This window comes from Pteropus medius, unplaced genomic scaffold (genome assembly GCF_902729225.1).
Source record: "Pteropus medius unplaced genomic scaffold, Ma_sr-lr_union100, whole genome shotgun sequence".
NCBI classification, from domain to species: Eukaryota; Metazoa; Chordata; class Mammalia; order Chiroptera; family Pteropodidae; genus Pteropus; species Pteropus medius.
Genome location: NW_024351732.1, coordinates 2922202 through 2948578, shown reverse-complemented (window position 1 = coordinate 2948578; position 26377 = coordinate 2922202). Strand labels below are relative to the sequence as shown.

The window sequence follows — 26377 nt, the reverse complement described above, 5'->3', positions numbered from 1 at the left end:
TGAAATTGTTATTTACTTAATGTTTGTACTTTAGGGAAGCTTTTATATAAATGATAAAATTTTCTCTGGATTAGGATAAAGCCTTAAGTCTTTAACATCCATTTAAGCATTTGGGTGGATTTCTGGGATATAGACCTATGCCTGGAAAGTGTCCGCAGAGAAAGGAGTCTACATGGCCCAGGACTTGGTTTGGGGGATTATTATAAGGAATAGAACTATCATGGCCTTTTCTAAAAATGTGCAAAGGAGGGCAGCAAATTGGTGGATCTTGTCCTTAGGTGGATAAAATTGGCTAGAAGAAATCTATCTACACAGAAAGCTACTATCTCAGAAAGACCTCTGGATCTAAGATTCGTGATAATGCAAAGTCTTATAAGATGCTGGAACACTGTAGTTTCCTCTTATTTGTTATTTTTGTTGGTATTTCATGGCTTTATTCTCCACCATCCCTTTCTTTCACTGGAGGAAATTTTGCTCTTGTCTTCAGGAGTAGTCAAAAAAGAGGAGCTAGGAATATCTTATTCTGCTTTTGAGCTAGCTTTTGAAGAAACATAATCACAAAAACCAAATCCATAGACTGAGAGGTAAACAATTAGAATTCCTGCTGCCTGAAGCTCAAGAGAAAACAGACCTGATAAATAGCCCTAAGTCTTAATAATAGAAGAGCTAATGTGTGATTCCTTGAGGTATAAGTTTGTCTATATGAAATTTCTAAATATTACTTTTTTAGCAGATGGTTTGTTAGATTGTCTGAAAACCTAAATACATGTTTTGTTCTAACTGTTCCACATCAAGTGGAATGAGTAAGCAGGTAAATGATATAGGGATGTTGGGAAGAAGAAAGCAGTGTATCTTAGCTACTCTATGATCAACTGAAGAGCAAATGAACGAAAGAGATTCAGAGTCATGGTATGATGAATTTTATCTCTTACAATCAGGATTAATTGCAAAAACTTTTGACAATTTGGGGATTCAATTCACTTGAATCCTGATAAATTACAGATAATGTATCAAAAGTTTACATATTTTTTTGGACTTAAAAACTGAAATAAACAAATAATTGTTGCTTTTAATAACAAAATGCATTTTCACTGACAGATAGGGCAGTTTATATTAAAGAAAGGGAATAAGTCTGACATTTTTCGGCATCTTCCTGACCATATAGGAATCATAGAAATTTCCACATTTGCTTCTGCATAGAAAGCCCTGCAGAAGTCTTCTCCCAAGGCAAGAGGAAAAATAAAACAATTTTTAAGTGTTTTTTCACAGTTGTAAAGAGATGTAACCCAAAATCGCTACTTAAAATTAGTTATCTTATTAGGGGTTTGTTAATACAATTATACCTTTAAAGAATTTAATTTAACTCAATAACCTAGTTTGTTAATAAATATAGAAATACTGGCAAGCCTTGTTATCATAGAATTTTTCTAATCACCTTGTATAAAGTTGATAAAGTTTTTCAATCTTAGCATGTTCAAGCTTATATAAATATAAATTCATCTTCCATGGGTACCTGTCAATGCAAGGCACTACGTGCAATTTCACTGTAAAATAACAATGGGGAAATTTGAAGCAGCTGAAAACTGAAATATTTGGGAAACCTTGGTTCATCATCATTCTTGTTTCTCAAGCATTGAATCTAATTCACTTTAACCGATTTTTTAAAGGAATATTATTTTAAAATTTATTTTTAAAATTAACATACAGTAAAACTGATATTTTTGATGTACAGTTCTATGAAAGTTACTGTATGTATAAACTGTGTAATCACCATCTCACTGAGGATACAGAAGAGTCCCATCATCCTCCCTTGTACTATCCCTTCGTTTCACTCTCTCCCATCCCTAAGCCCTGAATGACATAAATGAAATCATACAGGCACCTACTTCATTGTTCTGCTCTATTTATATTACTTTTTTCCTTCTGTTTGTTTGGGGTTTACCTTCTTCTTCTTTTTCTAGTCACGTTAGCCAATTTTTTACTGTGTCTCTACTCTCTTGAACACTGAGCTATGTGAGTGTTTGGTCATCAGATGAAGGATCTCAAAGAAGTTTTCAGTTGAGAACATTGTGAGAGGTAGGGACAGTAAGAAGAGGGCAGCCAAACAGATCATTACAATAAGCATTGGTAAATATATGACTACCAGAACTATTGCAATAATGACAGTAATATTCAGCAAATATCCGGTACTACTATGAATAATTACAACCAAGTTTTGAAAGTTTATCTAAATAGCTATCGTGCTAGTTATTTAACATATTAGAATTTTTATTCTATTTGTATAAAACAAAAATCTCACTTGAATTAGCTTAAACAAGAAGAGAAAATGTATTGCATCATAACTAGTAAATAGGATTATGTCTTGAGACAATCAGGGATAAAACTGCATAAGACACTCTTTCTCTCACATAGCTGTTATTCTGCTTACTGCCTTCTTTTCTCTATGACCAAGGACAGATTTTTTTCCCCAATAGACTGATAAAAAGATCGTTAGGTCCTTGAGGCTTACATTTCCTCAGCTTTGTTACCAGTTATCAAAGGATTCTCCATACGTCAACTCCACAAAAGTAGAAAAATTCTTAAGAGTCCCCATGGGTTTTGTCCTACACTAACGGTTGTTAGGAGAATGCCAGAAAGCTTATATTAGCTTGGCCTAGAATAGATTGGGTATCTACCCTTAGAACAATTACCACAACCAGGGAAATAACTGATTATATTTGGATCTCATGATAAAATACATATGTACTCTGATGGCAGTGGGACAGGAGAGATTACTGTAAAAAAAAAAAAAAAAAAAAAGATACAGCTACTAGTGACCAAGCCATCCCAATTTGCTTCCACCTTGATTTCGGATTTTCACAAGCATCAAACTCTAAACAGAATTTTGCTTTATGTACCCTAACTCACATAATTAGTGAATTGTAGATCTAAGATCTGAACATAGATTTGTCCATAGTTGTCAACAGTGTGACTCTTATTCCAGGGCAAGCCTGGCCTGCCTCAGCCCATATCTCCAGGTATCCCTGTGCCTCATTTTGTACCAACACTTTGGAAGCCAGCATTCACAATGGATTCCTAAAAAAGGTCTAAGTCCCTTTCCAGGGCCTGGGATTAGCTGGGGCTGGCAATGCCATCTTAGTGGGGTAGGTAGATGCCTGTTACTGGCTCTTATGCATCCACCTCTTAGTTTCTAACCTACCTCTAGCTTATAGCCTGTGGTCAGTGAGGATGGTGGCAGGCATCCTTTCTCTGTTGACTATCTCCTACCCTTCTTCTGCCGCTGACAACCAAGATACCAGGATAGTAACTCCAGTCCCTCTGTAGGCTCTATGCCGTATGCCAATCATTCCTTTAGGAAGGTCATGCCTATCTCATCCGAGGTTTCCTAGACTCTTGTTCTCTAATACTAAGGAACTCTTCTGACATTCTCTCCTGTGTCAAATCAATGTGGTGACTTTGTGCTTTCCCTGGTCATTCTTGAGCTGTGCCAGGCAATGGATGGGGATTCCTAATGCAAGTGGGACTGTTCTTCTCATTCCATCCATAGACTCCCAGACTATCCAACCTGCTGGTGGTAGTGTGTGGAAGACAGGGATGTCATTACATTGAAAGGGAAATTCTAGAAATGCTATGAATGTGGCCTACGGTCTTGCAAAGACTTGTTTGGAAGATACATTGGTCTATGTTTAGAAAGGGTCAAATTCACATCATAAGAAAACAAATCATCTCTTGTTTTCCTGCACAGACTGAGTAAAACTTGCCTTTGTGGTCATTATCAAGAAGGCACACAAAACTTTGACAAAGTCCTTAGAAGCTAGAATTCACAGTGATCATGAAGGATGACGCAATGTCATAAGCAATAATGTAATAATCACAAAGCAAATAGTGTCAGGGAATTTCAGAGGCAAGAATATCTGTATTGTTTCTATATTAACAAGTTCCAAAGAGCCATGATATTATTATAATGACAGCATTCCTACCTTGCGTAGTGGTGGGAGATATGAAATTAGCCAAGAAGAGCAGATCTGATGATGAAAAACATGAAGAGCTGGTTCTTGAACTGGAATGAGAAGGTAGGGTGCCTGGAGACTAGAAACAGTCTTCAGAAGCTCTGGTGGAACAACAAACAAATACATAATTACCTCTTCTTTGCCCATGATCCCAAATATATATATCAACAATCACTATATCTCTCATGAATCCATTAGTTATGTAATATATTTTAAAAGTAAATTGTTTATATAAACAGGAACCCTTCAAAACTATTTGCCTATACACCCCAGTGGTCTAGTGACAGCCTTGGTCTTCAATATACAAGATTTGAGCATAAGCAAATGAAATAGCTATAATCCAGTGTGTTAAGTGCTACCACTCTCTGGAAGTACTACAGGAAAAGTGCATGAATTGCTATGGGAACTAGGAAATTTTACTGCTGGGGCAGAGAAAGTGAAAAAAAAAAGTGATATTTGAGTGAATTCTTGAAATATCAGTTGATATAAAGATTATTTCTTAAATAATATGTGTTAAAGGATTCTTAAATTTTTGGATGGAAAAGTAAAGCTTGCATTAGGTCTTACAAGGCAAGTTTCTCTGCAGGGTATTGTCAAAATTTTTATCATTTTGAAAATAAAAGCAAAGACTGAGATTAATGCAGTGGGAATATTTTAATCCAAACACTATTCCTGTGCATCACAGGCAAGAATAAATTTGTACTCACCAAAATAATCTCAAAAGAAGAAAGTCATGAATGTTTAAATATGTCTCTCTAAATAAGATCAATTAGCTGATCCAAGAATAAGTTGATTACCACTACTTAATAGAGGTCTTAGAAGAGACAACTGATTGAAAGGAAACAGTTTCCTTTTGAATTGACAATGTGTAGGAGGAAGAGAGACCTTGTTAATGCTCTAATTAATATGGCATGGCATCAGTTCTTTAAAGCAAAAGTCCAGTGTAACCTGTAGTTAAAAGCAATACTGAACAGTAGTTAAGAGTTCTGGGATGTAGCAGCATCAGTTTGCATCATGTAATCACATCTCAATTCTCAAACTTACCAGATATATGACTATTGAAAACAATTTATTCACTCAATGCCTCATGTGTAAAATGGGGAATATAGTATCTCAATCATGGAATCATTACAGCAATTAAATCGATTAATATCAGTGAATTGTTTGGATCAGTTCCTGGCATATGCAAATGTACAGTAAATGTCATTTAACATTATTTTTATTAACTCTGAGAACTGTGATTATTCAGCAAAGTTGCTGAGTCACAAAACAGCAGAAAGCATTAATGCTGTCATCAATGTGAGCAACATCCTTTAATGTAGATAAATTCTAAGACTCATTATTATCTTCTACATCTGGGTCTCAACTGGAGAACAGGCAGGCATTAGAGTGCGAGGGCTAGGTACAGGGGGGAAATGGTGACGTTACAAAATTTTCCTTTTTCTAAAATTTCCATTCCTCTAGAAATCTTTACATCATATCCAAAATCAATTCCAGATGGATTGTAAATTTAAATGTTAAAAAATAAGACAATGTAGTTATGAGAAGGAAATACAGACTATTTAAATGAAAAAGACTGGCATAAAAAAGTAAAAAGGCAAGCTGCATTAAGTAGCATGAACATTTTAACAATATTAATTCTTCCAATCCATGAATATGAGATGTCTTTCCATTTATCTGTGTCTTCTTTCATCTTCTTCATCAATACTTTATAATTTTCAGTGTCAAGTCTTTCATCATATTGGTTAGGTTAATTCCTAAATATTTTATTCTTTTTGTTGCTATTGAGAATGGAATTGTTTTCTCAATTTCTCTTTGAAGTAAATTATTATTCATATATAGAAATACACTGCCTTTTATGTTGCTTTTGTATCCCACAACTTTGCTGAATTTAATAGTTCTAATAGTTTTTTTCTATTGAGTTTTTAGGGGTTTCTACATATCTTATCACGTCATCTGCAAATAGAGATCATTTTACTTCTTCCTTTCCTATTTGGATGCCTTTATTTCTTTGTCTTGTTTAATTCCTGTGGCTAGGACTTTCAGTACTATTTTGAACAGAAGTGGTGAAAGTGGGCATCCTTTCCTTCTACAAATCTTACAGATAAAGCTTTCAGTTTTTTGCATTGATCATGATGTCTGGTATGTGATTTGCATACGTGGCTTTTATTGTGTTGCGATAAGTTCCTTCTATACCTATGTTATTGAGAGTTTTAGTCATGAATGAATGTTTACCTTTGTCAAATGCCCTTTGTGTGTCTATTGAGATAATCAGGTAGTTATTGTATTTTGTGAATGTGGTGTATGTTATTGGTTGATTTTTATATGTTGAACTGTCTTTGCATTCCAGGGATAAATTTCACTTGGTCATGGTGTATGATCCTTTTAATGTGCTGATGAATCCAGTTTGCTAGTGTTTTATTGAAGTTTTTGCATCATCTATGTTTATCAATGATACTGGCCTATAGTTTTCTCTCCTTGTAGTGTGTTTGTCTGGTTTTGGCATTAGGGTGATGCTTTTTGGAAGAACTTAAGAAAGAGTAGTATTCTTTTTTGACTCTTTGGTAAAATTCACCCATGAAGCCAAAGGTCCAATATGTCCATAAACATATAAAAAAAAAGTGCTCAAACCAAAATAAGATACACACCCAACTTAACAGTAAAAACTAAAAAAGGATAATAAAGAAAAAAGAAAAAACTAACAGATAACCAAGTGTAGATAAGGATGCGAAACAAATAGAACTACTGTTATATCTAAATACTGCTATTATAAATAAATTGTAAATTTGTATAACTACTCAAGGAAAGTTTTGGTACTGTCTTCTAAAAAAAAATGTATGTAAACATACACTATGACTGACCATTGGTTCCACTCCTAGATGAACCCAACAGAAATGCATCCATATGTTCATATGAAAGGAATGTACAAGAATGTTCATTATAGCACCATCTATAAAAGTCAACAACCAGAAGGAAATATTAATCAATTGTATGTTCCTGGAAAATAACCCAGAAACAAAAGAGCACATGTTATAAGATTCCATTTATAGAAATTTTTTAAAAAGTGAAGGAAAGGGAGGAAGCAAAAACCATGTATGATGTTTTATTTCAGGATAGTAATTACCTTTAGGGGTAAGTATTCATCTGGATTAGTTGAGTGTAAAGAGAGATTCTCAGGTGTTAGTAATGCTTTGTGGCTTGATCTTGCACTGGTTACACAGCTTTGTTAACTCTATGAAGGTTCATTTGGCTATATACTTTTCATTTACGTACATTTCTGTTATATGTTATACTTCAGTAGAAGTTAATATCAAAAATTTCTGAGGTTAAAAGAGGACTTTAGTCCATGAAACATTGTGGATTTAATAGAGATAACTGCCAGATGCTATCTGTAAATTATTGAATAGAATTTTACAAGGGAGGGAAAACATTGCAGATTTCAACAGAGGAAGCATCAACAGCTAAGTATGACGGCAGAAGTAAACTCCAGGGTGTAGAAGAGTTCCTGCTACAAGATTCAAGGACTCAAGAAAGGTTTGGAATATTTGGATGTCTAGAGGTAAGAAAGGTTTCAAAGAACAGCAAGCAGCCCTGAATGCCTGGTGCATAAGACACATGGGAAGAAACTGATAAGGAGTCAGGCACAAGGAGCATCAAGTCATAAAAGATATCATAAAGTAATTTGAGAATTTGAGAATTGAGAATTCCAAGATACTGAAAAGAAAATGACTGCTTTAATCTTTACTTAAAACTCATTCATTCATTCTTTCCAAAAAATGACGAATATAGTCTTTGTTACTGAGGAATCGAAAAAAAAAAAAAAGGAAATTTAATTGATATGAATAAGCTTTAATTTTTAATGTGACAACTTAGAGTTTAAGCCAAACGTCAATCTTACCTTTGAAAGAGTCTAGCACAAATAACTTGTTTTATATAAGAAAGTCATACATAAAAGAAATTCAGAATTGGCAAATACATTTAAATGATGAGGAAGTCATTTATAGAATTTTATAGTCTCAATTAATTCTCATAATAATCTCTAGTGGTAGCTAATAGTTCACCCAATTTTAGACAAGCTATTGAGTCTCGGTTTCTTTTAGTAGTCTATCCATGTTCACAGAACTAGTTTGCAGCAGAGCCAGGAATGAGATCTAGATGTAATATTCTCATTAGGTTCTTCCCATTAAAGTTTATGGATATAAAATAAGTAGTCAATTATTCATAAAACTCAGCCTCATACATGGGTGAATTTTTTATAATCATGGGTTGGGGAAAATTTCCTGACTCAAAATTGAGAAGCCAAAAGAAAACAGCTTTAGACACTTAATTGTATAAAAGTAAAAAATAAATTGCATGGCAGAAACATCAGAGGCAAAGTAAAAAAATTGACAATCTGCAGAGAATATTTGTAGCTTAAATTATAAATAAAGTTACTATTTATGTTTTAAAGGTTTTTTAAAATAGAAAAAAAGGTCAACTACCTTAGAGAGAATGTGCTAGAAATATGAACATGACCTTCATAGAAAAAACGCAAATAGAACTTAAGCATATTAAAGAAGCTAATCCTAACTTATAATAAGACAGATGCAAATTAATGCTTCACCAAGATAACATTTCTTACTTATCAAACTGGCAAAAATCAAAAGCTTGCCAGTTGACTCTCTTGGCAAAGCTGTAAGAAAAAGTCTCAGATATTGTTAGTGGAAGTGCAAAATATTACTACTGTTAAGGAGAGGAATTGGCAATATATATAAAAATTACATGAGCAAAATATGAAAAAGCTATTCAATGGACCAGTAATTGTAATAACAAAATACTGGAAGCAGCCTAAATGTCCATCAAAAGAGGGTCAGTCGAATAAATTATAAAATATCCATGCAATGTAGCTATGAGAAAAATGCTGGAAAATGAAATGAGGTATCTCTGTATATACTAAAATTGAATAATATTCGGCATTTAAAGTTAAATGAAAAGTGAGACAGAAGGAGCTGTATATGATATTTTGCCATTTCTGCTCTCTCTGTGTGTAAAGAGATAGCAGATAGTTATTTGCGTATAAAAATACTAAATAGAAAAATAAAACATCACATTAAAACAAACTTTTTACCTATAAACTATAGGGAAACCAGGACAGATACAGAAACTAAACTTCTCTCAGTATACACGGTCTTGTATTGATCTTTGGAATATTTTACAAAACTTTAAGAGAAATAACTTTCAAAGTATGCCAAAAAGCAGAAGCAAAATGAAACAAATCAGCTAATTGTAACTCAAGCTGATGTTATCACCATAGAAAGGAATAATTCCAAATGATTAAAACAAGATATGGTTTCATAGTGTAGCAGTTAGCACGTCTGCTTTACATGCAGAAGGTCCTGGGTTCGTGCCCCAGTGGAGCTACGTACGGTCCATGGTCTACAGCCATGCCACCCTGAACAAGCCTGATGTCTGATCTTGGAAGCTAAGCTGAGTTGGGCCTGGATAGAACTTGGATGGAAGACCACCTACGAAGACCAGGTGCTGTAGGCATAAATAATAATAATAAATAATAAAAAAATAAAAGTGTAATTTAATGGTACATTCTTCATGAGATATTTTCTAAGGCCAAAAATAACTGTAAAATATATTAAAACTTTTCAGTCATATTGTTGTCAGTCAGGTTATATTTATTTCGAGAAATAGTATGTATCTTGCGGGATAAAGAAAATGGCTGATTTTTTTGACATCTTTAAGAACTGACTTTTGGCACAGAAGAAAGGAAATACAGGTGGAAGACGAAAGAGGTTAAGTGACAACTCTGAAACCTAGAATTTGAATTGGAAGTATCAATATGAATTCATAAAAAATTTATAAACCTAACTGGAAGAAGCTCTCATTGGCCCAAGTTGGGACATTTAAATGATCAAGGTTAATAATTGCTGAGATGGATTTTAACATATAAACTGTGTTTAAATCCTTAAGTAAATAATAACATGAAGTAAAAAAAAAAATCTAGTTAGTATACCATTGCAGGATGCAAAGAAAGCAACTTATTTTGAAAACCATAAATAAATATTTAAAAAATCAAATATTTATCCTAATTTCCTATAAAAATATAACTTAAGAATCCAAACTGTTGAACAAGGGAGATTGTCCTTAGAGAATTATTTCTTCTAATAGATGAAGGAGGCGTGATTATATTGGACAAACACCATTTTTCAGCCCCTAATGAAAAAGAACTAGGCAGTGATCACCAAAGGCTGCTCGCCAAAAGCCAGACATTATGTCCCTTCTGATCAAAGTATTCTTACTCTTAAAAAAAAAAAAAAATTACACCCAAATCTGATCAAGCCTGGAGATCTAACTACCAATTTACAGGAAATGTAGGGAACAAACAAAAACATTAATTAACACCACAGGGATGCAATCAGCACGCAATACAGCATGTAGGAAACTATGGGACAAACCCAATTTTGTCAACAAATTAACTGCAAAGCAAAAACAGTCATGGAGGAAGAGCCCATAAACTAAAAGGTACTCATGAGGCATCTCAATCAATCATAATAAAGGAATCTTTGAATCATGTTTCAAACAAGAGGAATGGTCATGCATAAGTGTGTAGGGGGGCGGCGAGGGGGGTAGGTGCCTGGTAATGTTCTTCCATTCATGTGCATGCCTGTGGATGGTAACTTGGGATATTTTTAATACTTACTGGATATTTGATGACATTAAGAAAATATAATGGTTATGTTAAGCACAACAAGTATTATGTTGTGTTAACAAGAGTTCTTAACTTTGATAACTACTTACAGAAATATTTATGAAGTGATGTCCCTGGAATTTTCTTAGGTCAGAAGTAAATGGGAGTGAATATGATAAAGACTGACCATGATTTAAAGATGAATGATGGGTACATGGAGGTTCAGAATATTATTCTCTGCCCTTTCATATAATTTTTTAAAGTTTCCACAATAAAAAGTCAAAAAATATATTCAATTTTATTCTATACATGACCTTGTTTGTACTACAGTGTCTCTTTCAAAGCGGTGTTAAAAAGGCACAACTCTTAGAGTATATAGTCAAACACTCTATCGGATATTTTGTAAAGTTACAGTATATGTCTTCTGAGTTACTTTTCATTTGCTCAGATGCATTTGCAAAATTGAAATGAGAGCTGTCCCAACCATCTTTCAATTTAATTTTACTCACAGTGTCTTCCCGGTTCTGTTATTATAGGACAAACAGACATGTTCTGTTTTATGAGATCCAAGAATAATCCAGCAAGAGCCAACATGGGCAACCATCACCTCAAAATAATCCAGCAAGAGCCAACATGGGCAACCATCACCTCAAATTAGAATGTTTTTCTATCATCATAAAAAAAAATAGAGCAATCTCAACATGAAAGTTTTGTCCAAGTCATTTGTGGGTCAGCGTGCTTTTTCTCTGTTAGAACACTTATTTACAGCTGATCTTTTAGGATAAAGCTGTGAGTTTTCTATTAAGGACTAAATGAGTCAGGCACACATTAAAACACACTCTATCAGGTTATCTGATAAACTCAAGTCTCAAATGTGTCTTCTCTTATAGGAATTAAAGATGAGAGAGTTTGACATTTATTACTGAAATGATTGATTATTTTGTGGAGATCTAAAAACACCATCTTCACTCTGCCTGTTGACTTGGAAACCTATAGAGCTTCAGATATCTTTGGCTTTTTATCCAACATTTAAATACATAAAAGGCTACATTGAAAGAGACAGAACCACTGTGGAAAATGAATTTCATATCAAGGAGTAACCTTTTATTGGTTTAATATTTTTAATGTATCCTGGCATTAAGGGAAAGTGAAAAGTTTCTCCTAGACCTTTTTCAATCATGACTTTTGAGAAACTAAAAATATTAGAAATTCTCCCTTCTTCCACTCCATACCCCAAAATTTTAGGAATGCCATATATGCAAAATCAGGAGTAAAGTAACTTACTAGTGAAAGCATGGAAACAATAAGCTCAGGTTTTAAGGTGTAATATTTGCTTCACTATTTTACCAAATTCATATTCCAATCTAAATAGAGCTAAAAATATATGATACCCTTTTTTCATAATTTTCTTTTTTTAAAAAATCAGTTTTATCTTGACCATTCATTTAGAGCTAACCTGTTTGCTTTTCTCCTATAGTTTCCATCACATTCACATTACATTAATTTAATTATATATTATATTATACCACGTTACATTAATAGTACTTGAATATATAGAAAAATAGAGAAAATGTAACTCTATCAATATAACATAAGAAGCAAATAGACTAGTCTACATCCATGAATTGAGGAACATAAACTTGACTTTCAAAATATCAGTAGCGCATATGATATTAGTGAGTATAAAGTTAAAAAGAGAAGGAAAAATAACCTACCATAATTATAATCTTCAAAGTAATTGTATGTGTATGTGTGTTTGCTTCTGACCAGCATGTATACATCCAACCTTCTATGACAAGTAATCTCGTGAATTACCAATTGATAATTGTTCACATTTCAGAAATCCTATGAGTTAAAACTAATAAAATTATTAATTCTGAACTTAGAAGATAAAGAGGGTGATAAAAAGGCCATAAGGATTCATTTTGTCATTTTCCACAGCCTTTCAAAATTGTCACTCCTAAATTCTCAATGAAAGAATTTCAAATTTTGGGGTAGATACCCAGATGGATTGCTGGGTCATATGGTAATTCTATTCTTAATTTTTTGAGGAAATTTTGTACTGTTTGTTATAGTGGCTGTACCAATTTACATTCCCACCAGCAGGAATATAAAACTAAGGGCAACAAACGAACAAGACAAACAAAACTCATAGACACAGACAACAGTTTAGTGGTTATCAGAGGGAAAAGGTTGTCAGAGGGAAAAGGGGTGTGGAGGGAGGTAGACAAGGGTAAAGGGGCTCAAACATATGGCGATTGGAGGAGATATAACTTTGGGTGGTGAACACACAATGCAATATACATATGATATATTTATTAAACTGTACACTTGAAACCTATATAATTTTATTAACCAATGTTACCCCCATAAATTTAAGAAAAAAAATAGTGATTATTATATATTACTGTTTTATTTTGATTTTTTGGTCATGTAGCATTACAGTGGCAAATGTTACCTAATCCAGACATTGGTAACAGAACTAAGATTCTGTTGTAAGAAAAACCTACAATGTATTACAGTGGTTGGGGACAAAGCAGAAGAGGAGAGAAAACTGGTATCTGATAACAGAAAACAAATTGCCTATGTGTCTCAATTTCCTGGATGCTAAAATTTGAATTTGAAAAATATAATTCATAGTGACGATATGAACGTTTAATTGGATAATAATGTGTGTTAACTGCATAACCAGTGCTTGGCACATACTAACTATACTCGATTTTTTAAACAGATATTTGAATAAAAATTATCTTCGAAATAAAAGTAATAGTTGAAATGTGTGAGAATTTTGAAGCGATATTCATGGATCTTATATTAAAAAAAAAGCACTTTAGGAATGACTTTGGACACCCTAAAAGCCATGTAACAAAACAGTATGAGAGAAGAAGCAGAGTCTAGATCATCAACCTAACTTACCCCATTAAATTATTGCAGCCCAAATCTTCTCCCAATCTGTGAATTTCCCTGGGGCAAGGATGCAAGAGTTTCCTTTTATCTAACGTCTATTAAATGTTTATCACCTGCCAGTAAATGTGTGAAAGAGTTCAATATTAACCCCATACGAAATTCAACAAGTAGCTATGATGTATTATCACCATTTTCCCCAGTTAACAGACACAGCAAGTAAGATGACTTTCTCATACTCACACTCCTAGTAGGTGAAAGGACTAAGATTTGAACTCAGGATCATCTGATACACAGTCCCTGCTCTTGACCACTGTATTCTTACTGGAGCCCAGAGGTTCTCAAACCTGGTTGCATATGGGAATCCACTAAGGAGCTTTGAAAATATATCCACGCCCTAGCTTAACCTGCATAGATTCTCACCTCATTGATTTAAATTTAGGCCAGAGATTTAAAAAATACTTCCTGTGATTCTAGAATATAGATATGATGAAAAACCTCCAATATCGTGGGAGGAGACAATGCAGCACAGTGGGTAAGAGCCTGGTACTACAATCAGGCTGCAAAGGTTTGAATCCCAGCTTTGCTACATAGAGAAGCTCTGTTCCTCATTGTCCTCACTTGCAAAATGAGGATTATGATTGCACAACCTCATAGGATTGTTATTAGGAGTGAATGACTTAACATTTGTAAAGTGCTTGGAAGAGTATTTGGATATAGAAACTGCTACCCCGATGATTCTTAACTAAAGAGAATAAATCTGGAAATAGAAATAACTTGGTTCAAATGGACCTAACTCCTGCTGCTGCTTGCTCGCTGACAGTGAGAAAGTCACCTCTCCATGCCATAACCTTCTCTCCTACAATGTGAGAATTGAGGGTCTTCTTTTTCTCTACCACTCCCTCCTCCTCTTCCTTGTCTATTTTATTTAAGTTTAACTAATTTAATTATGTTTCAAAAAAATGTTTAACCAAGGTAGTGTATATATATATATATTCTGTTTTATTTTAGAAATATATTGGAAAATTTGAACACTGATCATTGAAGGCTGAAAAATAAATCCTAAAATGTTTAACATTTCGAGTCATTTCTAAGTGGCTTATTTTATGCCTATCAATCATTCAAAGGCCATAAGTGGGGTTCAAGCCAAACATTTTTTTTTTTTTCTTTCAGGTCAGGTCACTCACAAATTGCATGGTAAATACAGGAGAGCACCACTGGGCGGGGGGAGGAAGGAGGTGAATTTAGGATCCCTTGAATTTTAATCAACTCATTTAGAAAACAGCAAAATAACAGATTGTCATTGAAGTACGATAATTCAGTTCTTCGGGAAAGGTTTTTATTGAGTCATATTTTCTTTCTTATAAAGGGAAATACAGGATCTAATATTATTCAGGTCTAGGCAATTTCCCAGCAAAAGTTGCTGAGATAGGAATACCTGTGATGGCTTTCATATTTGTGAAGGTGAAATCATTTCAATTTGGAAATATCTGCAAATATTGGAAGTAGGGGGTGCAAATTATTTCCAGATCCAATTTGAAAGACTCCATGCGCTGTGCTTTTTCTCCTGGATCTATTTGTATTGTTCCAACACAGATAAAGGTAATCAAAGCTTGTGTTTTGCTGTATTTGTTTCAAGAAGTATTATTTCCACAGGCCTTAAAAAGTATTATTTGATTATGAGCCAGATTTCTATACTGCATCACGATGTTTTATAAATATTTATTCGTATTTTGTTTTCCTCATGAGACCACAGTCTTCTCGAGGTTTATGTCTGTGTCTTTCTCAGATTATAAACCAGTGCACATGTGGGTCTATGTGCTGTGTGGTGAGATAGCACTTTTTTTCTTCGGCAAGATGAATTATTGATATGCAAAGCTTGAAGGTTACTGAGAAAGAGGGGGTGGTAAATGTCATGGGGAAATCAAGTAAAAGAAAGGATACAAATTCTTATCTGTTCTGCCAGCAAGTCTTTCTGAAAGACTCAGGTTTTTCTAACCAAGATTCATATGCGAGGCAGGCTTCTGAGATAAATATTACCACATGTCTGGGAGAAAACAAGGCTTCTGCGATAAATATTACCACATGCCTGGAAAAAGTCAGGGCTAGCAGGCTGGGCCCTGCACTGAGTTAAGTGGTTGTGGAGAAAGATGATTTGAAAGGGCTGCATTGAGAAGGAAGCAGATGCTGGGCCCTCTCCTGCTGCAACCATGTAGATGCCCTGGGAGAAACTGACTGCCTAGCAAATATTAAGAAATGTGATGCTAAAGAGCATTCTGGAATGAACCACTCTTAATAGAATATAACCTAAGAAAGTTGTCATCTTATCTTTTTCCTTGAGGCGCTTCGGTAGTAAGACAATTATCTCAACTAATGGCAGTGAGAACATCGATAGGATAAAGTTCAGCTAGGACGTAATTGGTGACTCTTACATGTTTGCAATCTGGTGAGTGCAGATGGGATGAGCAGTGACAATGCTCTGATGTGCAGGTTTTAGCTGTGATACCAGGGCTTGGCAGTGGCAGGAGTCAGGGCAGAGCGTGAACCATTCTGGAGCAACCAGGACATAATAACAGCAGCAGAAATACTTCAGAGCCTCGTCTTCAAGGGACTGGCACTTAGGACGCAAGAAGGTTTTCCAACATGCATATGCAGATACAAAGGAAGAGAGGTTTTTTTTTTTTTTTTTTTTTTTTTCGGACTGCTCTTGTGTCTCTGTCAACACTGGGCTTCTTGTATTGTCAGAGACAACACCAGCATTGAAGGACTCTGTAGAGAGCCCACCATGAGATTAAAGTCAGTGAGTCCATGTGGTATAAAAGCATGTATGAGTTCCATATTTACAGGCAATAAAACAGAATACCCAAGCAACACACACACACACAAAATTCAACGGATATATCGACTCCCTATATAGTCATAGCTCTGGAGATGCAATATAAGTTTGATACTTTACATAGAAAAACCTTGGCAGTAACCTCGTTTGCTTGAAAACACTGAACTCAAATGACCCTCTTAGTTTGTGAATCAGTATCCACGCATGACACTGCAGGACCACTCGTGATTCTCTGAGCTGGCAGAGTTAGCACCCCCATCCCAATGTTACTTCCCTTTTCCCTATCCTGTCAAGGCCCTTTGTCTTCCCTAATGGTCCACATATATCTAAATTCACTCCTACTCTCTTCTGATTCCCTACTTCATCTTTATACCACTGAACAATCACTATCAAAGTACTTATTTAATAAATATACCCAAAATGACTAGGAAATTTGAGATAATCATCACTTTTCATAACAGAATATTACATTTGTTATTCTATTATTAGATAAATTCTTTTCTAACTCTCCCAGAGAACTTAAGCATAATTCGCATAATTGTGTCTTTAATTCTCTCATTACTGACTGTATACACTACAATTGTAGTACTCATGATGTTATATGGTAATACCTATTTATTTCCTATTAGACTAGTTCTTTAAAAGTAGGGACGATACCCTACCCTGATTTTAGTACTTACTGCATTTATCACAGTGACAAATCTATTGTGAGTGTTTAATAAATAGTTTGAATAAAACCATATTATCTAGGGTTTGTGGATATTTTCAATCAACAATAATGAATAGCTTTTTTTTTGAATATTGGTATGAGAACTTTGCTATTTAGTTGATAATGTTAACAGCTGAGAAAAGATAACTGATATTTGGGAAGGCTAGTCAGTAAAATGTGTCTATTAGTCTAGTCACCCTTCTTCAACAACTACCTTAGATGAAAGAGATCACCTAGATTACATGAGATTTGATTTGGAGTAGATAGAGGTTTGGGGGGATGACAAACTTATGCAATTAAGGGCACCCTCCTTTAGACAAAGAAAGCAAATTGAAAACACAAATTTGTACAGAGACTTAAAAGGGGCCCAGGTCCATGAGGGGCTCTGAAATTTAGGTCATTTGCATGGTAAATCTCCCCTCTCTGGGACGTATAAAATTACCTTAATAGAACAAGATGCAATGCATTTTCTCAAATATACATAGTTTCAGTATAAGAAATAGTCATATGTGGAATATAGAAAAATTTTTTTATTTTGAGGGGAAGGAGGGATACATCTATTGAAAATATTCATTGCTTTTGTTCGAAATTCCTTATGTAAAACTCTATTAGGAATTTTATTTCCCTTCAGAACCCAAAGCAAGATATAGCCTATTTCTAATTTATGAAGTTTCTGTTTCTTACTAATAAAGAAAGAGAACTTCATGACACACCAAGAGTCTTCTTTTCTTTAGAAGCCAGGAAAGGATATAAATGATGGATTCAACTTGTTGTAACTCCTTACAGCCTTAGTTTTCCAAATCCTTTTTCCTTTTCCTTCCTTTTTTTTGATCACTTGCATTTTCATCATTTCTTTTTTTTTTTAAGTTTTCTAATCTTACTGCTTCTGTGTTTATGTGTAAGTTACTTCAGATCAGCTTGTATAAATAAACAAGTAAAGTCTGAATTATTCACCTAGGAACCTAGCAGTTGAAGAAAAAAACAAATGGAGGTAGAAAAGATAGGAATCATTAGAGATGGTGTATATGAACACAGCTATTAAACTTTCGCATCTCCATTCCCCAACTCTAATCACTCAGCAGAAACCTTTACTCTCTCCCCTTGTAATGGGGAGACAGACCTAGGGTCTGTGTGAGAGGCAGAAGGTGTGGTTACCCTTTCTGCTGTGATTCTTGTAAGGTCAAGGCTTGCAACAAAATGTACTTAACTGGAGTTTCAAGGAAGCTAAAACTCAACACACGGGAAGATGAGAGTCCAGCTGGGTTAGATGAGATTCGGAAAGTTACTGAGGCAGAGAAAAGTTCCAAGACAAAGAAGTCAAAAACAAAGAAGTCAAAAACAGGTGACTGAAACCAAAGACACCAGAATGGTGAACTGGGAACAGAGAGCAAGGCATGGGGGGAAGAGATGGGCTAAACCGGCGATAACTCATGATTGACTCCCTTTTCCATTGTCCTGTGATGCACAGGCAGGTCAGTTTCATTTAAAGAATTAGTGTAAGGAAAGATTTAGGGGACATAGTCCATGTAGTTTTCAGAGTCCACCACAGTGTTATTTCTAAGAGAAATTAATTTCGACATTTGCGCAAACTGGAAAAGGCTTTCAGAAATGAGTTAGCTTTTAGGCTGTCTGAACAGCATTGTGATCTTCAACTCCATCTGCTTTCGGAACGCTTCCTTGATGAATCTAATTTAATTTCCAGTGCTCCTTCAAGCTCACCTGGGCTTCTCACACATTAGTGATATTATATGTTTTCACATCTACCCTTCTACCATAATTATGTTTTTAAACATCTTAAAAACAAAGACTATGACTGTCTGTCAGTGTAGTTTCTAATTATTAGATTAAAAAAAATTCTATATAACAAGATTTTGTTTTATTTTACATGGTGTTAAAAAACCACACTGACATTTATTCTCATTCATTATACACAAGAAGTCAGAAATAGAGCATTTACATTAGTACCTCCTCCTGTTTTTTGAAGATGAAAAGTCTGCGACATAGATTAATTTACTCATCTATAGTCACATAGCTATAAATAGATCTAGGACAAGGACCCCAAGTTTCTTAAAGTTGAAAGTTCTGTCTTTTATGATGGGGGAGTTTTAATTGAGTAGTTTTGACTGGAATACCTTAAAGTTCTAATCTTAGCCACTGTGAACACAAAAACCTAGGATCCAGGGGTACAACCCAATCACGTATTCATTCAGCCTTTCAGTCAAAATTAGTTGAGCAGGGTCTGTGTGCCAAGCTGAGAGCTAGTTACTAAAAACTGGGCTTGCATGCTAATTAGGTGGCAAGTCCGAGATTAGAGTCCATCTTCTTGCCTTTAGAATAATGACAGAAAGAGTCAACTCAAAAAGTCCAATGCTAGCATGCAGGATTCTACACCAAAGCAAAGCATACGGTGTGCTTTGGATGTTAATGCCACCATGTTAACCCAGCACCAATGAACAATGCTTGGACGCACATGGCCAGGTCTGGAATCATCCTGATGCCAGCAACAGGGAACAGAAAATTGGCTCAAGAGCCACAGACATCTCCTCAGCATCACGTGGCTGCCGTCAGCCTTGGAGATGGTACCAGTCCCAACTATTTCTGCAGCTGCGTCTGCCAGCTATGCTTCTCTAAATGTTCACAGTTCTTGCTTTGGGAGTGAGCTCCGTAGCAGGTGGAATTTAGGGAAGCCCTAAAAGTTTGGTGGGGTAGATCTAAACAGTAGGCAGATTTGGTACATCTGACATTAATCAGCAGACTGTGCATAAGTCAGTGGAGAGAGTGGACGAGCTTGTTTCCTCTTCTCGAAGGGAGACTCTCTGTTTCAGTGACAAGACTATGAGCTGTGGAATATAGGAGAGTTGGGTCTACATCCTGACTCTACTATTTACTTTGTGGCCTTGGGCAGAATTTTCAGAAGTTCTGATAGTCGATGTCCTCATCTGGGTAAATGAATATAACTACACTTTCTCTCCAAGGCTGTATTAAAGATTAAATTCATTTGGATGTGAATGATGTATAATTAAGAGGAAGGAAAAAATAAAGACAGCAAGTTGTTGATGAATACGTGTAACACTCTCCCATTTTGTTTCAGATGAGAATATAAGGATACAGAGACAGATTAACGGAGTGCGTTCTATCTGAAAGACACTCGAAAAAGTCTGGAAGAATCTAGACTGAAAATAGGAGTGAGGTGGGATTGAAGGGACCTTAGGCAGAAGCTTTTATTTTATATTTTATAAGTATTTCAAATAGTGGTGAGATTGTGAGGGATTTTTACTCTGTGTTTCACGTAAAGATAAGTAAGAGATACAACACAGATAGCACATGTAAAGATCCTGGGTCACACTACATATTCTCTATAAATTCCTTTTTTTTTACTTTTGCTTTACGGTCATCTAAAATACCCAAACTGCCATCCCTGGTTATTGGTATCTTCTAAGACAGATGCCACAGAATCACTGAATAACCTGGGAAGTTGGTAGAGTACAGAATTTTGAGGAAGCAGAACATATTCCTAGGAAAGAGAACGTAGTATTCAAGCCCATTTAAAATAATCCAGCAATTGGTTTAGTCATCTTCTGCCTGTGTACTGAAGATGCCTATTTAATTGGCATCCCAGAAAACCCAAGAGTAAAATGCAAAGAAGAACAGATTTAGAATCAAAACAATTGTGCTCTAGTCCTAGATCCGCAACAGAAAATCACTAGTCACTGAAACCATACATCCTAACATTTCTAATCTGAACAGTTGCTTTGATTTTTCTTCTCTTTAAATGATAAGCTGAAAATCTTTGTCATGTGGTCCAATGAGATGGTGAGTTTCAAATGCTTTCACTCACTCATTAATTTATTTACTCATTCATTCGAAGTTGTTTGAGGACCTAACAAGGAGTGCCAAGATAATAGAGGGAAAAGCCCAGGGGAGGAGGAAGCCACCTTATAGTACACCAGAGTAAAAGTCACAGTTCTTCTGAGCCGAGAAAATGACTAGCTACCAAGAAGAATTGCTTTCGCTTTGCAAACTTTAAAACATTTTACAAAACCTAGAGGTTTTTATTATTTCTAATTGGCTTGTATATCTCCCAAGGAAAGGTCTACCTGTGAATTGCCAACCTATTATGTTTTACATTCAGCTAAGAAAAAGGAGACATTTTTATTTTCTTTCTGTAGTTCTTCAAGTGCTCTTTATAAACAGTTCAACAGATGAACTGTTTCCTCCACTCTCACTCCACAGACACTTCTGTATCTCTTCCACTCTTTATTCCTTTCTCCAAAATGTTCTTGTTACTTACAATTTGGCCTATAATCATACTCCAATTACTGGTGTGAACTGATACTTTTAAACCATAACTCTCTGTAAATCAAATGTCCTCCCACCACACCAGCTCCAGGTAATTGGGATGATCACTTAACTACAGAGTTTTGCTACCAATTAGAATGATTTTACTGTACGAGGCATGAGATGCAGTTTCTCTGTCAACTCATCTCTTTCTGTTAGTCAAGGTCTGAAACCAAACAAATTACTGTGGCCATCACTATAAGCAGACTTTCTGTCTAGCCCTTGATCAGACTCACAGATTTCTGTGCAAGCTCAGGAATATTTCTCATTTCAAACAGCATCACTTGTGAAGTAAAAATCAGCGCCTTCAAACAGAGAGCCTCTCAAGGCAGAGTTAGTTAATACGCCTTTAACACACCTCAGGGAGTGAACTCTAGGCCCCTGACCACTGAAGCTACAAACCTGCTGGCTTCTAATTGCCTAGATATATTATAGTACTCCCTTGTAATATAACAGTTTTTAAGTTGGGGGAGAAGTTTCCCTTCTCATTAATCACATTTGACAAAGCAAAGGGGGAGCCAACCTCTCTTACAACACATAGGCAATAAAAATCCTTTTTGTGCTGGTTGTTTTTATATGTAAACAACTTTTTTTCTACTCTTTAATTGTATGAAGCTTACAGCTCAAAATAAATACCCTGATTTAACCATCTGGAGCTAAACTGACATTGCTATATGACTTTTCAGTAGCTTCTGCCATAATACATTTTTCTCTTGAGCATGTGACTAAATTACCATTTTTTTTTTTATGTGCATGAAGAATTCAGAGTGGATCTGAGACACTCAACTTCCAATAAGTTTCTTATTTATTAGCATCATTACTTATAAAGTGGTCCATTTCTTGATGATATAATCAAGGAATAGACAACTTTTTGTATCTCTAACATTTATGATAAGTGGTAAATATAATTAAAAAACAATTTCCGCCTAAATCTTATGCTAAATGCAGGATGGGGGTAGGGACAAGATCGACATAATCCTAGTCCCGCTCTGCTCCCCTCTTTTCCCTATTTTAGCAAACAGCATCACCATTCACATAGCCATTCAAGCCAAAATTCTACAGTTTTCATTGATTTATCATTTTCCCTTCCCCGACTCTCTATATCCAGTCATCAGCAAATTTATGCTGAGTCTATCTGCATGACATTTTCTGAAAGCAACTACTTTCTCCATCTCTACCACCAAAAAAAATTGTCCCAGTCACCATAATCTCTCACCGAAAATGTAAGAAGAACCTCTGAACTGTTCTTCTTCTTTGTGTCTCTGAAATTCATTCTCCAATAATATCTGATGATTCTCTAAGACCTTATTATTCTAAAGACTGACTCTGAATCAGTAGCATCAGCATCAACTGGGAGCCCGTTAGAAATGCAGAATATCAGTCCCCACCCAGACCTGCTGAACCCCCATCTGCATTTTTAAAAAGTCCTCAGGGAATTTACATGTGCAATGAGTTTGAGAGGCACTGATCTGGTACATAAATCAGTTTTGGTGCCCTTCTGATTGAAAGCCTTCAGTAGTTTCTTATTTTATCTAGAATAAAACTAATAAAGCCCCAACTCCTTAATATGGCTCATGAATCTCCATGTATCCTGACTTTCTGTCATACACTTTGTTCCAGTCTCCCCTATACCCGCTAAAGTCCATTCCTAATGTTTTAGTAGGAAATAAATCTGCTGGACACAACTTACATTTCATTTTAACATGCTATATTTGCCTCTAACATAAATATATTCTGCATCAGGCTTCTGATGTGAACTCCCTAGCGAGTTGATATCCCTCTCTCTTATTGCATCAACTTTTACAGGTAAGAAGAGAACAGAGAAGGTTGCCTGTCAACAAGAGCATTGGAGTCTTCATATAAAAACTAACAATGGAGCAAGAACTTGCCTATAGAATTCATTGTCTTAAGGATGCCTGTTGACTGGACAGGAAGAAAAGAAATCAATAGTTTATCTAAGTGGCAAGTTACTGACAAAGACAATGTTCCAGCAGTCAGATGCTTTCTCCTGCTGAATAAAACATTGTGAAAACGCTGTGGAAGTCTCCTAGGAGAATAGCATTAGATCACTGTAGAAGCTCTTACAAGCCATTAGAAACAAATGAGTAATCAATTAAACAATCCCTTATTTTGTGAATGCGGTACCTGGTCAAAGAGGAGAGATTAAACAATTTACTAATAATTAGTTCCACAGCAAAGTACTAGAGGTTTCTTAGACTTTAAGCTTAGAACAGAAAGTAAATATTTGCATTCCCACTTTAACATTGATTACAAAATACAATAGATAATGGTCTCTTCTATTCTACCAGCTTTCTGGTACAACACAGTGTGAAGGCAACAGGGTTTAGAAAAGGACTTGCATCTAAGCAATAGCTCTGGAGAGTATTAACGGTATATATTTAGACCATTGTCTCTCAGCTTTTGTTTCTCTATTTGTATATGATACGGAAAAGAGCAATTACTTCATTGTGTATAAGTGGGTGGGAGGGGGGCGGCAAGGGGGTCTGTGCGAAAGTGATAAAATGTGTGTCAAATATAGAGTAGGTACCAAAAAATTTATGACTGTTGTTTTGGGTATGATTAAAGAAAATGAATTCAAATGAAGTTAGTACTATGGATAATTAATTAATAGATATAAAAGTAGGCTATAATATATAAAAATAAACATGCGATTATAAGTATTATTAAAATATGGTTATGTAAAAATTTTGTTATGTTTACTATTTTCCTAGTAAAGGGAATTTACTAAAGCTTATTTAACCTAAATAATGGATCAAAAGACTCCAAGGCTATATAAGGTCTGAGATAAAGATTAGCTATTGTTATTATTACCATTTCTCAATATTTTGAGTCATTGCATGAGAGCATGTCTCATGTAGATCCATCGAAATCTAACTCAGCCACATTCTATGAACGCATTGCTCATCATCATTTTAAAACACGTGACACATTTTCTTCTTTTTCTCTTTCTACTATTTTAAAATGAAGATTTACTAATTATCAATCCACCCTTCTGAAAGTTTGTAACAATCACTTGAGGATGGCTAGTTGCAACATTTTTGTGATGATTTCTTTCAAGTGTGTTTTATTTTTAATCACTAAAACATTGATAGGTGTTATGGACTGAATGTTTGTGTCTCCCCCCAAATCCACATGCTGAAACTCTACTCGCCAATGTGATGGTCTTAGGAGGTGGCACCTTAGGGAAGTAATTAGGATTTGATGAGGTCATGAGGGTGTGGAAACCTCATTAGTGGGATTGGTGCCTTAATAAGAATCTTGAGAGAGTTTGCTCTGTTATATGATGATAATCACCTTCCTCACTACCCCCACATAATTTATTTTTCCCCTTGATTATTGTCTATTTGACTTTCTTTACACAAGTCACATATCGCCTTCTCCCTGAAGCTTTCCTTGATTCCCCCAGACATTAATCTAGCCCAAGAATATCTTAACTGTCCCTTATAACGTAGGTCAGCCATAGTTTGGTCAAGAGAATGAAAGCCCTTTAAGTGCTTAGAATTGTAGGAGGTTTAAATCAAGGAATTAGAGGTTTATACACTTTTTGAAGTTTGGGAATCAAAGGTCAGACAGGTAACATTAAGAAAGCTCCTGGTGCAGGACTCATGGGGAACCTGCTATCGAGGGTCTCTACTGCTTACCACACTGATGTGGGTGGTACCCAAAAAGGAGACCTATAGTTCAGCAGGAAGTACAAACTTCAGCTGAGCAAGAATTACCATTGAGGTCATCAGGTTGGGAAATCAGAAGCTCACCACATCAACAGTGAAGAGCAGCTTTCTAATACCCTCTTCAGCTACATAGTAGTCTCTCCTTATCCGTGGGAGTTGCGTTTTGAGACCCCCAATCTTGGATGCCTGAAACCACAGGTAGCACCAAACCCTATATAGACTGTATTTTTTTCGTATACATACATAGTTATGATAAAGTTTAATTTCTAAGTTAGGTACAATAATAAATCAACAATGATAACTAATAACAAAATAGAACAATTATATAACAATATCCTGTAAAAAAAAGTTATGTGAATATGTTCTCTCTCATTCTCTTGCTTTCATAACATCTTGCACTGTACTTACCTTTCTTCTCGTGATGAGGTGAGATGATAAAATGCCTACATGATGAGATGAAGTGAGGTGAATGACATAGGCTTTGTGACTTAGCCTTAGGCTACTATTGACCTCTGACAATAGATCAGAAGGAAGATCATCTGCTTCAGATAATCTTGGATCATCTAGCCATGAGAAGGTCAATGACTGAAGGTCAGGAGCAGATGACCTGGATGGTTGGGGAAAATGAATATTTTCAAACAGCAGTTGACCACGGAAAGCAAAACCACAGACTATGCTCTAGTGATGACCAAAAACAAATATTCTGAGAGCCCTTCTCAGGTGACCAGATTAATCTTGGACTGTCTTTTCAACGGCTAACACATAAAAAGAATACCTCTGATACGCCTTTGTTCAATTATTTTTCAATGACAAATGTAGAGTTTAATTTCAATTTCTGCTGTATTAGAGCATGATTCTCTTTAAGTAGCTCCATACACAGACACCACTTTCCTGGGTAATTATAGAAAATGGAAGTGAAAGTTTTGACTCGTAATATAGTTCCTTCTGAGCATTTTTATACTGGAATACTTATTATGCTATAAAGTGTGTTCCTCTTATTTATCCTTTATGTTACATGTCAGAATAGAAAAGAGAAATATCGCTCTACTTCAATAAGTACATAAGTAGGCAGAAAGACAGGAAACAGACGGATTTTTTTTTTAGTGAAAAGAAGCAATTGGGTCTGAAGAGGTTTCATGAAGCCCTCATTTAAAGGTAAAGAAGAACAGCTTCATTGATATTCTTGTTCCTATAATATGTTCTTCTTAT

The 26377-nt window shown here is 35.3% G+C and overlaps 1 long non-coding RNA gene across 1 annotated transcript in view; it reads right to left on the bottom strand.

Annotated features, from left to right (window-relative positions):
- The window catches only part of LOC120588978 (uncharacterized), an 83185-nt gene extending 57253 nt beyond the window's left edge, over nt 1-25932 (bottom strand). Inside the window, exons 1-2 of the long non-coding RNA XR_005649358.1 lie at nt 25577-25932; nt 3981-4111 (exon numbers count right to left, since the gene is read on the bottom strand). This is a non-coding gene — a long non-coding RNA (uncharacterized LOC120588978). The remainder of the gene's footprint in view (nt 1-3980; nt 4112-25576) is intronic.
- Between the last annotated feature and the right edge of the window lie 445 nt (nt 25933-26377).